This window comes from Pelodiscus sinensis, chromosome 4, assembly GCF_052426305.1.
Source record: "Pelodiscus sinensis isolate ZL-2025 chromosome 4, ASM5242630v1, whole genome shotgun sequence".
NCBI classification, from domain to species: Eukaryota; Metazoa; Chordata; order Testudines; family Trionychidae; genus Pelodiscus; species Pelodiscus sinensis.
The window spans coordinates 12,351,374-12,366,844 of record NC_143055.1 but is presented as its reverse complement, the minus strand read 5'-3'; the positions used below and the strand labels follow the sequence as shown (position 1 = coordinate 12,366,844).

The following is a 15,471-nucleotide window of genomic DNA, read 5'->3' as shown; positions in this document are numbered from 1 at the left end:
TAACCACATATATGTTAGTTAAATAGGACTGCAGGAAAGATCAGTTTTCTTATAGTTCCCTCTAGTGGTAGCTGAGACAATGTTCAATTTAACAAGAAAACTACATGTAAGCAGAATCTTTTGTAAGTGAATTGTTCACTGTCTTCACTGTTTCTTTCCTTGCAATACTCCTGGGTATGTCTACACTACCACCCTAGTTCAAACTAGGGTCCACTAGTGCAGACTCCATGCCCGCGGCTACACGCAGCACAAACTAGGTAGTTCGGACTAGACTTCCCATTTAAAAATGGCGGCGCCAGGCAACATGCAAATGAAGCCCGGGAAATTCAAATCCCGGGCTTCAGTTGCAACTCCAGTTGCCTACATTAACCACCCTAGTTCGAACTAGGGTGGTAGTGTAGACATACCCCCAGTGACGAGAGACATTGCTATTATTTCCATTTTATAGATGGGGAACTGAGGCCCAGGTCCACAAAGGTACTTAGATGCTTTAGGCTAGTTCAGGTGCTACTGTGAGGCAAAACTCTGGCTCAGCTGCTCCCTATTCCTGTAAGTGACTAAATTCACTCTGGGTATGTCTACACTAAAGTGTTATTTCAAAATATCTTATTTCAAAATAGTTAATTCAAAATAGCTTATTTCGAAATAACACATCTACACACAAAATGCATTTTGAAATAGCGTTTTGCTATTTCGAAATAGTGCATCCATACTGAGTGGACACTGAATTGCATAGAAGGCCGTCCAGAACCAGGTCCAGCAGATCATTGGGTCAGGAGTTTATTTGTGTGGCTGCTGCCTGAGGCTATTTGAGGCTTGAGCTAAAGGGACCTCCACCCCGGGCAGCCGGTTCTCAGCTATCCCTGCTTGCTTGCCTACCTCACTGAGGGACAGCAAAGCATTTGTGTCTCTGCGTGCTCTGGTTGCCCTCACTTGAGACACGGTAGCACTCTGCAACATGGAGCTGGAGTGGCCCCTAGGCACTCTGGTGCTTCTTGTGAACGCTTTGCTGTGAGCCTGGCTGCGCTTTCTGCAGGCTGCCATCCAGGAGGTCCATTGGGGGGCTGTCAGTATCCAGGAGGCCCTGCGGGAGAGCTTCCACCCTGAGGAACACTAAAAGCCTCCCTGGTCTGCCCCACTAGGGGCTTGTGCCTCATTCCTCCCCCACATCATTCCACTTACCCTCCCAGCCCCCCTCCGTGATATAAAATAAAATACACATATTTTCATGAACACAAACTCTCTTTATTTAACAAAACTGTGGGGGGGAGATGAAACTGGTGAGACTGAAGAAAGGAGGTGGGAGAGGGGAGGGGAAAACTGGGAGGGGGAGGTGGAAGAGGGAAGTAAGGGGAAGAAGGGAGAGGGGAAGCTCATGACTCAGGGTTGGGGGTCTCACTGGACCAACTTGATTTTCATGTGAACCTGCTCCTGGGTTCGCATGTGGCCTTGGTGGCCAGCCTGGCAGCTATCCTGCTATAGATGGCCGCGTTCCTCCATCTAGTGCAGAGATCATGGACATTGGGGGCATTCCCCCCAAACTTGAGTAAGTTTCACCCTGATCTCCACCCTGGACCAGGAAGGAGCCTGCCTTCTCCAGGCCCTGGCAGGCTCCTGGGAGCTGGCAGGCTACTCCTGGAGATCGATGGAGGCCTGGGTGCCAGTGGCTTGCTGGCTCATATTTTGGGGCCACTGGTTCAGGGGCAGTGACTGCTGGCTCTGGGCTGGCAGGCTTGGAGCTGGCACAGGCACTGTGGCCAGAGTCAACCCCTTTAAGGGCTCTGGGGAGGGAAGGGAGGGAGAGGAGTGTTCTTGGTTGAGGCTGGAGTGGCCACCAGGGCACCCTGGGAAGGCTGGAGGCCCCTTATTTTGAAATAAGTGTCTGCACAGCACTTATTTTGAATTAGCTATTTTGAATTGGCATTATTCCTCGTGGAATGAGGTTCACCAAATTCGAAATAAGGGCTCCACTATTTCAAATTTATTTTAAAATAGCGGTTTGGCTGTGTAGACTCTAGTAAAGTTCATTCGAAATAACGGCTGTTATTTCGAATTAATTTTGATGTGTAGACATACCCTCTGTGCCTAAATTTAAGTTCCCTGTTTTCTGGGCATGTGCAAAGCTGCTTCCTCTTAGAGGGCTGGACATGAATCTCCTGCCTAACCCCCCGATGCAAGCCAGAAACCAGGGGGAGATAGGTGCTCCATTTGACTCCATGCAAGGGACTCAATCCAGTAGATGTGCTCAGAGAGTCCCATTCACAATCTGTCTGGAGGAGAAGGAGGAGCAACCAGCCCACCATATAATTTCTAACCCAGTTTATTGTGTTCACCCCTGTCTGTCAGAGGAGAAGAAAGGGTTTTACCGGGGTGTCCCGCATCTCAGGAGAGTGCTCTAAGCACACAGCTATGGAATAAGATCCCTCAGGCTTTCCTGTTGAAACCATTAAATGATGACTCATGGGGAGGAGGGGAGAGTGAGAGGAAGGGAGAGATGCTGTAGTCCAGAGTTTAGACCACCCACCTGTGAAATAGAACTGTTCCACTCGCTTATTTGTTATTCATCCAAAATGCAGCATCTTGGACAAGAGACTATATGCTAGACTAGCCCAGAGCACTCTGAAAGCCAGGAGACCACTGTTTGAATTCTCTCTCTCACCATCTGACAGAGAGGGCACTAAATCTACTGGCCACTTATTGTGCTGTCAACACGGGAGCTAGGAACTTCTCCACCTGGCCTCATATAAATTCTCTGATGCTCTGCAGAGAAACAAATCTCAGTCTACTTTCCTTCTGTCAATAGATAATTTAGTTATTTTAAAAAGTTATTGTTCACTGATACTGCTGTATGATGAATAAGCATTAATCTCTGAACGACCAATAAAATTGTTCTGTAATAATTATTCTCTAGTTTAAAAAGTCCATGTAAACAGGTATATTCACATACACCGATACTTCCTACCTTTCACACATGAGCTCATGGGTGGTTATATAGGTTTTTGTATTGCACTGTATCACTGTGAGTGGGAGGCTATCGTGCTGTCCACAGTAGAATTCACCTTCATCACCAGTCTACATCTCACCAATGGTGAATGTGGTGTCAGTGTTACTGTATTGATTTGGGACCCCAGTGAAATAGTTATTTCCATTATGAATGAAGAGCTTGGGCACTTACCCTGATTTGAATAGATTTAATTCCATATCATCACTTGTGGAACTGGGCGCCTTGCATTGAATGGTGACCTCTCTCACAGAAGCAGGTGTCTGAGCACCTGCTGGATTCTAGAACAAGGACAAATAGAAGAATGTTTACATTGCTGTCTTCTGAGAGCTTTGGAACTCCAAATAGACTGAGGGAAAAAGAATAATGGACCCACTGACCTTCGAACATGATAAAAAGAAGCCATGAAATGTTAAATTTGCAAAATCATGTTGCTGCTTTTTTGTTTCTTTGCTTCTTAATGTTAAAAGAAGGGAAAGGATTCAAACTGATCTCGGCAGATTTTGATCATCATAAAAAAAAAAAACCCTTATTGTAGAAAAAAATGTAAATCTAAGGCTGGCCTAATTATGTTGCACACAACGCCTGGTGTGTTTCATGGCTATATTAGCAAGAGGAAACAGATGCCAGTGAGCCTCATGCCGCCAATAATGAGTAATGATGTAATAGACTAAATGGCATATGACAAAGGTAAAGAATCCCTGAAAAAGTTAGTTACTTCAAACACTGAACAAGGAACTTGCACAAAGGAAACCAGATGTTGGTCAAATTGTTAAAAGCATTACTGGAAGGTGCTCAGATACTTACAGTGAGGTATGTGTTATAAAAAGCTATATAGAAGACTTTATGGAAACAGAATATCCCTAAAGTTATTCTGGGTCACGCTCTGAATTACTGTACAGCTTCTGACTAGAAGCCTTCCCAGATCCTAGACTCTCCCCTCGTTTCATGCTACTGTTGAAAATACAGTATCAGAGTTATTCTAGAAATACTTTGGTCCTAGTTTCACTCTCTTTTTGGCTGAACTATAGGAAGTCTTAGTAATGAGAAACAACCCAGCCTTTTCTCGTGCTATTTCTCTTCTCTCTTTAGCACAGAGTCCTTCAATTTAAATCTCTATCCCATATTGTAAAGGTCCATACTACAAAGGTCACACGCATTTGTATTTTAGCAGGTTGAAGGCTGTGTCAGTCTTGAAACCTTATCTGAAGAAGTGGGTTGTGCCCAAATATATATATATTGTTAGTCTTTAAGGTGCTACAGGACCACATGTTAAGTTTTCATATGAATTCATTCAAATAGTGAAGGAATACTGACATCTAGTGGACCTTAATGGTATTTCAGAAGACAGGAATAGAAGGCACAAGAGAAATAATTATTTATAAATTCAAAGGTTTTAAGGCCAGAAGGGTGTGTTGTGATCATATACTCTCCACTCCTGTATAAAACAGTCAACAGGACTTCCCTGAATTAATTTCCAATTTGAACTCAATCTTATCTTTGAGGAAAAAAAATCAATCTTGATTTTAAAATTACCAGTGATTCACATCGTCTGAATTTAATCAAATTCTGTGTTTTCACCAGTGACAATGTTATCATCTGAACAACTTGTTGATCAGAGGGTAAAATCCTAATAAACTAATGCTTTGGATAAAAAAAAAGTAAAAAATAAAGACTAACAGATCTTTTCATTAACTGTAGGATGGCATTTTGCAGGACCAAATTTCGCAGCTTAGCATTACAAAAGCGGCAAAGCATTTTTGTTTGTTTGAAGCAGAAAACTCATTTTGTCATTAAAGACTGATTTTGTTGTGAAAAAAAGGAAATTTTCACGAGGGGCAAATCTATAGATGTATTCAGAGGATTGAGTTTTGTTGTTTTCCTGACAAAGGTTCTACCCAATGAGAAGAAGGCAAAACTTCTGCACTGGAGTAACATTGCAGGTCCATTTATACATAGAAAATGCCAACAGTTGCAGTTGAGAAGAACTTGTATTCCACTGTGGGATGCTGGAACACTTTCACATACATTTGGTAGGTCTGAATATTCTCAAACAATTAGTTTTTATCCATAAATAATAGTGCATGATACTCAGCTTAGAAAAATAAGTCAAAGCCATGAGAAACAGTGAACTGATGCGTGAAAATTGAGGGCAAGCCAATAGTTTCAACTGAATGTTTGTATTCAAAGTGAACCTTAGTAGGAGGGGAAGGAAGGCTGGGTGCATTGAAACCAGTGAATGTTACCATGAAGCCTCCAGTGTGAAACTGATGTGTTTCACACAGCTGACATGTTCATTGCTTGCATTATCTCTGTGTGTCATCTTGGTTCTATTTCCATATAGATTGTGTCCTAAAATATACAGATTAAAAGGAGAAAGTTTTAAAAGTCGTCTGTGCTTCTGCATGGCATACCCCCAAGAGCCTGCTTACTGGGGCTATTCAGCATATATCTCTGTTATTTCAAATTAACTTTGCAGTGTAGACATACCCTTCCTTACTCAGCAAATCAGGGGCCCAGCTGGGGAACTGAAGTCCTGACTCCCAGGCACTTGCAGTTATTGCTGGTTTGCTTTGCTTCAGGGGACGGACAAAAGCTCAGCTCCTGCTGAGGAAAGTGACCTGGCACATGCTTATGCTCAGCTCCAATCCCTGGCTCAGTGCCTACCACTCCGGCTGAGAGAGCTCAGTTCTCGCTGACTCAACTCTATGCTATCTCTTAGCTACTACTCAGTAGCTCAGCTCCAAGATCACTCTGAGTCTGGTTTTAGATGTGGCTGCTGCTCCTTCTCTCTTATCTGCCATGGGAAGAGCTGGAGAAAAGACCTATTATGAAACTAGGCCCAAAGAGCATGTCCAAGTGCCTCTATTGTGTTTCTCTGAGTAATTTAATGATTCAAGACATGTGGTCACTTACCACTCTTGGGGTGGGGTGGGGGGCGATGTGTGAGAATGATGGAAGAAGGGTTGTGTTTGTCCCTCTCAGGACAGCTTGCTTGGGAGGTGGATTTTGAGGCTCTTATAATTCGGTACTCACCAAAAATCCCCCCTTGCCCTGAGCATGGAAGTGGAAATACAATATAAAGCTGGGAGGAGTAGGAAATGTCATCCAAAGTACAGCACGCATAGGCAGTAAAAAGAGGCCCTTTGGTTAGCCATTAACTAATGTGTGGAACAAACACAGTCATTTACCAGCTCACATAATTGTCGTTCTGCTCTCATCCACCTAGGCAGTGCGCTCGGGATTTGCTGGATTGTATATAGTGAAGGAAACATAGTTCAAGGCCTGTGTAAACTAAAGCATAGATGCTGAGAGTGATGTCAGAATGGGATGGCAGTGGAGTGGGTACAGAGCATGCTTTGTGGTTGTAGCTGCTCCTTTGCATGGATAACGAGAAGGTACCAATGGTCAGCCAATACCTAGGAACATGAGGTCAAAACCTGGCCTGTTGCATTAATAGGACTGGCTGTAATTAGGAAACGGGGATCACTAGAGCCCTGCAAATCCACGGATCCATTTTATACCCATGGGTATCTGTGTCCACGATATGGATGCAGACACCCACAACCCATTTTTGTGGCTATGGATGTGGATATAAAATGTTGTGTCCATGCAGAGCTCTAGAGATCTCTTTGTCCAATTTGTTTACTTCCCTGCTCTTTCCGCCCCAGTCTTTGTTACTTTGTTTTATAGCCTCACTTTTGCATTGGTGGGTTTTTTCAGCCCCATTAATAAACAAAAAACAAGCCCTGAGGGGAAAGCGATCCCTTCCTAGTGTCACGTGACACTGATCATAGAATCAAAGAACCATAGAGAAGAGACCTCAGAAGGTCATCAAGTCCAGCCCCTGCTCTAGGCAGGACCAATCCCAACTAAATCGACCCAGCCAGGGCTTCGTCAAACCGAGACTTCCTGATGGAGGAACTCTGACAGGCTCAGGCCACTGAGGTCAATGCAGATGTGAGGACTTGCACCAGCTAAAGAACTGGCCCAGTGATCTACACCCGCAAAAGACCTGGCCCTTCAAGTTCAGGTTTCCATAAGCCGTTAGAAGTTCTGGTGCTAATCCGCATCTCACTGCCGCAAGCAGCAGGAGGGCGCTGGATTGGTTTAGTTTCAGCAGGAGCGGCTTGTTATTCAGTGACATTCTCCCTGCCGGACGCGTGGAACTGTCAAGCTCCAAAGACCATATCTCAACATCTCCCCTCTGCAGAGGGGACCTGGACATTGCACAGGGAGAGGCTTTGCAGAGACTTTCATTTCCGATGCCTAGACCCAAACCCCACCAGTTTGGTTTCTTTTGTAGCATTTTGCCTTCCTTGGTTCTGATCTGAGTCAAGCCAGGACTTGGAGAGCATCACATAGCTGAACATTAAGAAAGGTCCAGCTCTGGACAGGGAGTAAAGTAGCAGGAGAAGGTAAAGGGAAAGAGTAGCTCCCTCCCTAAGCGCAGAGGGAAAGTTCATTCTTTACCCTGGTCTGGCTAAATAGTGCTTTCCATCAGCCTCCTCCCCTTCTCCTTTCATGGTGCAATGAGAACTCTGCATCCTTTATCAGTTATTATTTGCATTACTGTAGCTCCTAGAAACCTCACTTGAGATAGGGCCCAGCTTTCTGAGGACTGAACCATGCTGCTGCCTCCTGGTAGTTTATTTTAACACAGGTTCTAGAAATGGATGAAGGCTCGGGTACGTACTGGTTTGTTTTCCCCTGGGGCAGTGTGGGGTGTAATTCAGGACTGCATTTGCCATGACATAGCTTTCTTCCCTCATCCTGTCCCATTTTGAGACCAGAAACTTCTGCTTGTTCTGTACATGACAGGCCTGGCCCCTTGGTTTTCTGTGAAGCTGGGACCCACCTGTTCCCAGAGAACATTTCCCAGGTGTCCCAAGGGCTGCCACTTGCAGTTTTCACACCCTGGATCCAGGCGCTTGACAGACGATAGTGAGAATGTCAGTGGAACATGCAAGACTTTTCTTGCTCTGCACCACTGAGCTGCTACCAAAGCCCATCAAATGTCAAGATCCTCTTTAACAGCTTGAGTGACTGAAGCATCCCCGGTGAAATTCACTGAATAAATAGAGTAAGCTCAGATAAACCCCTCTAAGAAACAGAGCCAGCCTGGCCTCAAACAGAGCAGCCAACTGAAAGAAAATCATTAGAGAAAAAGAGAGGGTGAAAAGCAATTGTGTAACTTCATTCCATTCACGCTGCTGAAAAACAGTATGGGAACCGCAGTGATGGGATAGACCATATGCCATGGTGTCATCCATGTAGGGTATTTGTAGTATGCCAGTCATATGGGCTATGTCTACACTACAGGGTTTTGGGGCAAAAACAGCCATTTTGGCACAAAAACCCGTGGAGCGTCCACACCTCAAGTGCATTTTTGCGCAAGAAAATGTTCAGTAAAATGGCCAAGCAGAAGGCTTTTTGTGGTGTAGGTATACCTCTTTCTACGAGGAATAACTCTTTATTGCGCAAGAGTTCTTGCACAAAAAGGCATGTGTGGATCCTCAATAGGGGTTTCTTGCACATAAAAGAGCCTATCACAAAAAGTACAGGTGCTCTGATGGCCATTCTGTGAATGGCCGTCAGAACTTTCCTGCGAAAGAGTGTCCATGCAGTGTGGACATTCTCTTGTGCAAAAGCTCATCACTTTTGCGATGGGCTTTTGAGGTGTGGATGCACTTTTGTGCAACAAGTTTTTGCAGAAGCTCGCCTGCAGTGGAGACAAAGCCTGTGGTGTATAGACAGGGGTTAAGATAACCAGTAAAAGGGGGAAATGAAGCTCCATCTCAGGGTATGTCTACACTACAAAGTTAGTTCGAACTAATGGACGTTAGTTCGAACTAACTTTAATAGGTGCTACACTAGCGCTCCGCTAGTTCGAATTTGAATCGAACTAGCGGAGCGCTTAGTTCGAACTAGGTAAACCTCATTTTACGAGGACTAACGCCTAGTTCGAACTAGCTAGTTCGAACTAAGGGCTGTGTAGCCCTTTAGTTCGAACTAGTGGGAGGCTAGCCCTCCCCAGGTTTCCCTGGTGGCCACTCTGGCCAACACCAGGGAAACTCTATGCCCCCCTCCCGGCCCCGGACCCCTTAAAGGGGCACGGGCTGGCTACGGTGCCCGTGCCAGGTGCAAGCCTGCCAGCACCCAGCCAGCAGACCCTGCACCTGGCACGGCACAGAGCCACCCACCCGATGCCCCCCAGCCCACCCCCTCTTGCTGGGACCAGGCTGGCGGCTCCCGGGAGCTTGCCCTGGACCGCAAGAGGCGGGCACCTTCCTGGGCTAGTGCGGACATCGTGGACCTCGTCCACGATCTCCGCACTAGGCACAGGAAAGTGGCCGTCTAGGGCAGGAGAGCTGCCAGCCTGGCCACCCAGGACCAGGTGTGCATGAAAATCAAGGGGGTCCACTGAGACCCCCGACACTGAGCCCTGAGCTTACAATGGCCATACTGGGTCAGACCAAAGGTCCATCTAGCCCAGTAGCCTGTCTGCCAACAGCGGCCAACCCTAGAGACCCTGGAGGGGATGGACCGAAGACAATGACCAAGCCATTTGTCTCGTGCCATCCCTCTCCAGCCTTCCACAAACTTTGGGCAGGGACACCACTCCTACCCTCTGGCTAATAGGACTCCATGGACCCAACCTCCATGACTTGATCTCACTTCCCTTTAAACTCTGTTCTAGTTGTAGCCTTCACAGCCTCCTGCAGCAAGGAGTTCCACAGGTTAACTATTTGCTTTGTCAAGAAGAACAACTTTCTCTTACTAGTTTCAAGCCTGCTACCCATTCCTTTCCTTTGGTGTCCTCTAGTCCTTCTTTATGGGAACTCATGAAGAACTTTTCTGAATGCACCCTCTCCACCCAACCCCTGCTTTTAGAGACCTCTATCCTGTCCCCCCTCCATCTCCTCTTTTCTAAGCTGAACAGTCCCAGTCTCTGTAGCCTTTCTTCATCTGGGACCTGTTCCCAACCCCTGATCATGTTAGTTGCCCTCCCGTCTCCCAGCCTTTCTCTTCCCCTCTCCCACCTCCTTTTCCCAGTCTCCCCCAGTTTTTTTTCAATAAAGACAGAGTCAATGTTGGAAGAAACGTTATCTTTATTTTGTACATCAATAAGAAGGGGGGCTAAGGAAGGGTAAGTGGAAGGAGGTGAGGGAGGAATGGGGTACGAGCCCCCAATGGGGAGGACTGGGCTGGCTCTGCGGGCTTCTGGGGGTGGAAGCTCTCCTGCAGCCCCCCAATTACTCCCTCTCCCCAGATGGCAGCCTGCGGCAAGTGCAGCCGGGCTGATGGCCGAGTGGTGTGATGTGCCCAGTGTGGGCACTCAGGGCACTCCAAGCCAGAACTTCTTTGCAAGCGGGGCACCCCTTAGAACTGTGTGTCCGGGGTGGGGGTCGGGACCCTTTAAGCGCAGCCCTCGGCTAGCCTGAGACAGCATCTCCATGCTCTAAGTCCTCCTTTTATGCCCTGCCGGCACTGCTTCCAGCCATCCTTAAGCCCTGTTCAGAGTCCACTCAATGTGGACTTGCTAGTTCGAACTAGCAAAACGCTAGTTCAAACTAGTTTTTAGTTCTAGATGCGTTAGTTCGAACTAGCTTAGTTCGAATTAACTAATTCGAACTAAGTTAGTTCGAACTAGCGCTGTAGTGTAGACGTACCCTCATACCCCTAGAAGCACAGGAATTCTCTTTCTCTACCATCATCACCCTGGTTTTGATAAGCAGCACTCCTGCATCTTTGATTGATGAGATAAGAGCATCCCTCCTCTGTTTGATTGACTATGAGAGTTCTGCTCTTATTCTGTGCCCTGATAGAGTTACTAATATCCAGAGAGATGTGTCAATCCCACTTCTGGGGTAGCAAGACAGGGTCTATGTGGCCACCAAATCCCACCCTTGTCCAAGAAATGTTCTTGAAATATACTGTTTACTGTTCTGAATACACTATGCCAGGAAATGGCCACTGCTCCCTACCACACATCATCACCACGCTGCGAAATGAAGGGAATCAGCAGGTGGCAGGGAATGCAGCAAGCCTGCTGTCTGGAGCTAACTCCACATGGTCACCTCTCAGAGTAAGTAATGTTCATGGACAGTGGATGATGGCTGCATTGTCATTTCAGCTTGCACACTAACTCTACACTTGTTTTGCAATGTGTTTGGGCTCTGGTGTATTGCATCCTTGCTGTGATTATAACTGCTGCTCTAAACTGGTAGGGAAATGCATGTCTGATGCAAAATTGCTGCTGGGCTTCTGTAAACATTGCCGTAGAATGCAACAAACTGGAAAAAAGGAATAAAATGAATGTTAGAAAAGAAAAGACAGCAAAGTTTAAGGCCATGTCTCCACTTACCAGAGGCTTGACAGTCTGGCGATCAATCTTCTAGGGTTCGATTTTGTGGGTCTAGGATTACTATTATTTAGCTGATCTAGTATATTACTAGCTATCTCTATAGTCATATCAAGTCTGGGTCCAGCTCATCCTTTAGCAAGTGCTCTTAACCATAGCTTTGTCAATCACAAAACTCAAGCAGGTTAAGCCATGAGGCACTGGGAGAGTAGGAATAGCTAATCCCTTTAAAAGGAATCCTTACTTGTAATTTCCTCTGTTATTTACAGATCGCAGATGAGAACAAAGCTCATGTTTCAGTCCCTCTGGGCCATTCTGAAAGGACTGAGATGTTGATATTTTATTACTGTTTACCCTCCATAAACAAAACAGAAAATCACAAGCAAGTCTTTCTGAAAAGTATGTCTTTATAAAGGGCATTAGTTCTCAAACAGGGCTCTTGAGTTTATCCTTTTTGATGCATGCTCATATCTCCAGGTTTCTACATTTCACCTGGGATACATCTTAATGACCTGATACCTGGGACTTATAGGAAGGAATGCTATTAGGTTGCTCATACTGACAGCTCTTTAAGTGATAGCCTTGATAAAAGGTGGATGCATGATGCCCTTGAATGGTCCTTGCCTCTGAAATATCTGCTCCTCTGGGTGTTGCACCAGAACCTTAGGTTGGATAGTTCAAGTCATATCTGTTCACTCAGGCCTTTAACTAGAGCAGTTTAGGATGGGTGTCTAGGACAAGGAAAGGTTAGTATTTCAATAAGATCATCCATGTGGGTGACTTGACCGTTAGTTTATTCTTAAGAAACCCAGATCTAAAGTTGATGGCTCCTATAGAGATAGTGAAATAACATTTATTTCATCTTCTCATATAAAACTCTGTTTCAGAGAAAAGTCCTCAGTGGGTATCTAGAAGTTATTGTGAAGCATTTTGAGATCTAGTGAAGCTTTCCCTCCCCTGATTCATACAGGAACCTTGCTGGCTGGTCCCCTTCATCAGGGAGTGAGGGGAAAGTGAACAGTTTGCTGCATTCCTCACTCTGGCTGGGGGGCACAGAGGAAAGACTAACATGGAATTGCTCCAGCTGGGTCGGGGGGAGGGGTGCATGACCCCCTTCCCCAACTGTGCCTGCTGGAACTGCAGCAGCCATGGAGAGGCGCTTCTCACCTGGCTTGAAGATGCTGCAGTGAGAAGGCTGTGGTAGTCTCTTTCCCCTGGGCAGCCTTCATACTGAATCCTTCCTCCCCAGCCCTACCCCAGAGCAATGATTTAAATGAACCATGTACATTTTCATTTCCACCCCCAACCCCATTAATTGAGTTAAGGACCTAAGCAGACCAGGTAAATCTTCTAGCATAATATACATAAAGGTTTCAGCTATTACGTTATGGCATTCTGATTGATTTGGTCACTGGAACTTGATGTGTTCAACTGGTATTCTGATTATTTGTAAATGCTGTTCTAAGTGGTAACTACTCTTTGCTTTAGTAACTGGCTTGATAAAGAATAATTTCCTGTTGTAAATTGGTATAAAAATCTAGAAATAAAACAATATAAAGTAAAACAAAAATCAAAGACATGGAAATAAAATGAAAATACTACTATAAAATGAGAAATAAAAGCAACGGGTGTGATATAAAACGGATGTGATATAAAATACATTTTTAATAACAGGCAGCTGGGGAGCTGACAAGACATCTACTCAGCCTGCCCACCTGGTATGCCAGTTAAGGAGCTGCCCCTGAGCTCTCAAGTTACCAAGGGAACGAGGAACACAGCCATTCTGGTCTTGTGCCAGTCTACTGGCAGATGGGCAGTGAGAACGCTGGATGGCAGGAAACCAAAGAGGCTTGCCAGGTTGGTTACCATGAAAAGTTCCAACAGAATTGTTTCATTCCTGAGGGATATTTCATTTCTGTCAAATCTCCCTCTTCAGACAGAAAACTGGTTTGTGGGAAAATTTTCAGCCAACTCCACTTGTCAGCATAGTATATAGGTGCCCCACAGTCTAGAGGTGTAACTCAACTATGTCACTCCTTCATAGTGGAGGCAATAAGCTTTGAGAATAATAAATGGTAAAAGGTTCAGAGACCCTGACCTCTGAGAAAAGGTTTAAAAAATTTGAGCACTGTTGAGCCTTTAGAAAATAAGACTGAGGGTGGACCTGATAACAGACTACAAATAAGTAAAGGGTTGTTATAAGGAGGACAGTGATCCACTGATGGTAGGACAAGAAGTAATGAGTGTCGTACCTCGGTGTTTTCGTACCTCGATACTTTCGGTGGTCTGGACTGTCAGTGTCAGCGTCGTCTGGTCAGGGACGTCCTGGCGCACTCCTGATAGGTCCTCTACTCCATCGGTGATGATAAACTTTTGGCTGTATGCGTAACAATCGGTACTCCCTTTATCTAGAGTGTTAGACCCCATGCACTTGGGTCAACACAAGAGATCTCTGAGAGGCACCGGAAACGACAGATGCAGGCAAGGTTTGAAATCAATCGAGCAGGTTTATTGTCAAATGTGAAGCTCTACCAGTTGGTAACAGAGATCAGTCCAATGTTACCCCACTGGGCACTATGGCCCGCGTTGACAAGGTACCAACACCGGGCAGGCCTATTGCCATATATCAGATATTAACAGCAGTTAGTCAAAGTTAAGCTACTGTGCATTCTGTAAGTTTAGGCAATGACACCTGCCATTCAGGCACCTAGTGCGCCCCCCCCCCCCCCCCAAGGTCGGCCAGAGAGCACCTTTAGCGGTGTCCTTTTATAGACAGATTCAAACGACTTACATTATTTCTTTACGTATGGGTTACCACCCTCTGTTGCTTAGATACCACCCCTCACCTTACAGAAGGGGGGCTTACTTACTATCCTTCATGCTGTCAATTCCGACCTGGTCCTGAACCTAGGTCGGTCTGTGCATTAGTTTTTAGGGAGTTTTTGTACCAGGACATTCCTTAAGATGTTCCGTTACTCCCTTTCGGCTTACAATCTGTTCTCCATGCCTCCCTGTGTCCTAACTTACACAATTACACAGTTATGAGTATCTGAGTTACTGAACCAAAGTCTTGCTCACTTGATTGCAGGCCTGTTGCTGTTTTCATGTTACAGGCCTTAGGCCTGCTGACTCCATGTTACTGACCCTCAACTTACTACATTGAGCGTTCCCTGAAGTAAGGGAGATTTAGGTTAGATATTGGAAAAACTTTCTAACTACAAGGTTAGTTAAACACTGGAATGGGCTTTCAGTGGAGATTGTGGAATCAGTGGCATTGGAGGGTTTTAAGAAGAGATTAGATTAAAGCCTATCAGAGATGGTTTAGGTTTGGGTGGGCTATACAATGGCAGCGGTTCACCAGGGTTAACCCCCTAGTGGGTGGCTGCTGCTATATTTATCTGTGTCTTCACAGATACGGGCAATCACAGCTCCTATTGGCCAGGAACAGTGATCCGTGGCCAATGGGAGCTGTGATTCCCTGTGCCTGTGGAGGTGCAGGTAAATAAGGTAATGTGGTGGCCCACCAGGGGCTAACCCTGGCAGCCCGGATCCAGCTGGTGGGCCAGTACTTGCCCACCCCTGGTTTAGGTTTATTTGGTCCTGTGTCACAGCACAGGGCTAAACCTCACGACTTCTCAAAGTCCCTTCCAGCATTGCTATGATTCCACCTTTAACCTATGAATGTGCAGGCCCGAAGCCCTTGGGGCACCTTTACAAAAATAAATACATATGTAATTTACAATAAATTAGTAATAAGCCCATTTAGAATTTAAAAAATGGAATCAAATCACCCGAGTCTCTTTTCATTTATGTTGGTGTCAATTCAGAGCTACTATACTGAAGTCAGTGGGCCCTGTTCATGAGGAACAGAATCAGACCCAAAGTCCAAAAAGGTCAGCATACAATGCAAAACCAGACAATGCAGAAAGGCAGCAGAAATGAATAAGCAGCAATCAAAAAGCTGTAGTGCTTTAAAATGTGGATCTATGGGTTAAGCAATGGGCTTAAATTGCAGCAAAGGAAGTTTAGGTTGGACATTAGGAAAAACTTCCTGTCAGGGTGGTTAAACACTGGAATAAGTTGTCTAGTGAGGTTGTGGAATCTC

The 15,471-nt window shown here is 45.5% G+C and overlaps 1 long non-coding RNA gene across 2 annotated transcripts in view; it reads left to right on the top strand.

The window, feature by feature from the left end:
- LOC142829701 (uncharacterized) overlaps positions 1 to 13,477 on the top strand; it is a 52,376-nt gene extending 38,899 nt beyond the window's left edge. The window contains exons 5-7 of one of the 2 annotated variants that reach the window (XR_016349368.1): positions 4,893 to 5,034; positions 10,969 to 11,090; positions 13,041 to 13,477. This is a non-coding gene — a long non-coding RNA (uncharacterized LOC142829701). The remainder of the gene's footprint in view (positions 1 to 4,892; positions 5,035 to 10,968; positions 11,091 to 13,040) is intronic. The other variant, XR_016349369.1, reaches the window with a different exon arrangement.
- The last annotated feature ends 1,994 nt before the right edge of the window (positions 13,478 to 15,471 follow it).